The 2,726-nt window shown below is 47.6% G+C and overlaps 1 pseudogene; it reads left to right on the forward strand.

Annotated features, from left to right (window-relative positions):
* The first annotated feature begins 634 nt into the window (after nucleotides 1-634).
* LOC128101767 (serine/threonine-protein phosphatase 2A catalytic subunit alpha isoform-like) lies at nucleotides 635-1,695 on the forward strand (annotated as a pseudogene).
* The last annotated feature ends 1,031 nt before the right edge of the window (nucleotides 1,696-2,726 follow it).

Raw genomic sequence — 2,726 nt, forward strand, 5'->3', positions numbered from 1 at the left:
TCCAACTATCATATTTCGCACATATTTCTTTTATGGCTACCAAAACAGACTAGTTCTTTGAGGTCAGAACTTTTCAGAACATGCTGTTATGTCATAAAAATAAAGAATAACAAATTGAACAAAAAATTCAGTTCTGTGTAAATTTATTCACCTAAGTGTTCTTTTTTTAAAAATCTTTTTAATTTTACATACCAACCACAGTTCCCCCTTCTTCCCCTCCTCCTACTCCCCACCCCCATCCACTCCTCAGAGAGGGTAAGGCCGCCCATGGGGAGTCAACAAAGTCTGGCATATGAAGTTGAGGCAGGACCAAGCCCCTCTCCCTGTCTCAAGGCTGAGCAAGGTATCCCACTGTAGGGAAAGGGCTCCAAAAAGCCAGTTCATGCATCAGAGATAAATCCTGGTCCCACTGCCACACATCTGTCACCCACATTCAGAGGGCCTAGTTCGGTCCCATGCAGGTTCCCCAGCTGTCAGTCCAGGGTCCATGAGCTCCCACTAGCTCGGGTCAGCTGTCTCTGTGGGTTTCCCCATTATGGTCTTCACACACACACACACACACACACACACACACACACACACACACACACACACACACACCCATCATACAATCCCTCCTTTAAGTGTTCTTTAAATACAAATACTGAACAGAAAGCTGAGTCCCCAGCTAGGGCAATCGGAGGAGGAGCCACAGCGGCTGGCAGAGTGAACCGGCAGAGCGAACCAGCAGGCTAGCGCCAGGGTCTAGCACCGCCAGGGGCCGCAGAAAGCACCTGGGGAGAGCAGCTGCGGTGTGTGCACGTGGCCTGGGTGAGCAGCAGTCATCATGGACGAGAAGTTGTTCAACAAGGACCTGAACCAGTGGATCGAGCAGTTGAACGAGGGCAAGCAGCTCTCGTTCAAGAGCCTCTGCGAGAAGGCTAAAGAAATCCTGACAAAAGAATCCAAAGTGCAAGAGGTTCGATGTCCAGTCACTGTGTGTACAGATGTGTGTGGGCAATTTCATGACCTCATGGAACTCTTTAGAATCGGTGGTAAATCACCAGACACAAATTGCTTGTTTATGGCAGACTATGTGGACAGAGGATATCACTCAGTTCAAACAGTTCCACTGCTTGTAGCTCTTAAGGTTCGTTGTTGTGAGCGTATCACCATACCCTGAGGGGATCATGAGAGCAGACAGAGCACACAAGTTTATGGTTTCTACGATGAGTGTTTAAGAAAATACGGAAATGCAAACGTTTGGAAATGCTTCACAGACCTTTTTGACTGTCTTCTTCTCACTGCCTTGGTGGATGGGCAGATCTGTCTACACGGTGGTCTGACGCCATCCATATCCACACTGGATCCCATCTGAGCACCTAATCGCCTACAAGAAGTTCCTCATGAGGGTCCATGTGTGACTTGCTGTGGTCAGATCAAGATGACCGTGGTGGCTGGGGGATACCTCCTCGAGGAACTGGTTCTACCTTTGGCCAAGATTTTTCGGAGACATTTAATCATGCCAATGGCCTCACGTTGGTGTCCAGAGCTCACTAGCTGGTGATGGAGGAATATACCTGGGGCCATGACGGAACGTAGTAACAATTTTCAGTGCTCCAAACTGTTGCTGTCTTTGTGGTAACCAAGCTGAAGTCACGGAACTTGATGACACTTGTAAGTATTCTTTCTTGCGGTTTGATCCAGCACCTCGTAGAGGCGAACCACGCGTCACTCGTGGTACCGGAGACTACTTCCATCTGCTCCTCCCCATCTCGGGACAGCAGCCCCTCACTCACCACATCATGCCTTCCCAGCTCACCCATGCTCCTCCCACAGCTCCCTGCAGCTGCACTCAAAGCATAGCACACAGAACTATTGTCCTCCTTCTCTCTTGTTCTTATCTCTTCTCCTACTTATTCTCTCTGCCCACCAGCCCCGCCTATCCCTCTCCTGCCTAGCTATTGGCCATTCAGCTTTTTATTAGACCAATCAGGTGCCTTAGGCAGGCAAGGTGAAACAAATGTAACATATCTTTACGTCATTAGCAAAGGCAGCAGAAACCAATGCAACACACCTTTACGTAGTTAAATACTCCATCACACTGCCACTCCCCCCCCCAAGCTTCCCCGATAATCTTGCCTCTTTTCTCCGCTACAATCAGCAAGGTTCCTAACTCTGATTTAGAACTCTGTTCACACTAGGCTTGGATCCCTCATAGAAGGAGGAGTAGAAAACTTAATATGGGATGGAGAGGGATATTGTGACTATGAGAATCCAGGTGGACCACGGTTTAGTCTTACAAATGGCACTCAGCCACCTGGTGCCCACCGGGCAGTGCTGGGCCTGTGAGAGCTGAGGGTTGGAATGCAGAGAGCTGGTGGTGGTGTACTGCTGTCTTCGTGCTGGATAGGAAGCAAAACTGGGCTGTTCTGGAGCCTTCTCTTTGGACAGCACTCTGGGACGTACTGCGGAAACAATGCCTGGACAATGACTTGCTAAGGAGGCCCATGAGAACTTAGCCCTTTCTTCAGTTATTATTTTTTACGATAGCTTGTATGTAAGATATTAAAATTATAAGCTCAAAACGTAATTTAACCTTTCATTCTCTTTATAATTTTATAGCTTTCTCCTTAAATCTTGCAGACTTCAACAATCATTTATTCAATCAAATGAAGAAACAGTTGGTTTAAAAAGAGATTGTAGCCAGCAGTGGTGGCCTCTGTGTGCTAAATATTCTGACTCTA

Source organism: Peromyscus californicus, unplaced genomic scaffold, assembly GCF_007827085.1.
Source record: "Peromyscus californicus insignis strain IS unplaced genomic scaffold, ASM782708v3 Scaffold_7__1_contigs__length_154581171, whole genome shotgun sequence".
NCBI lineage: Eukaryota > Metazoa > Chordata > Mammalia > Rodentia > Cricetidae > Peromyscus > Peromyscus californicus.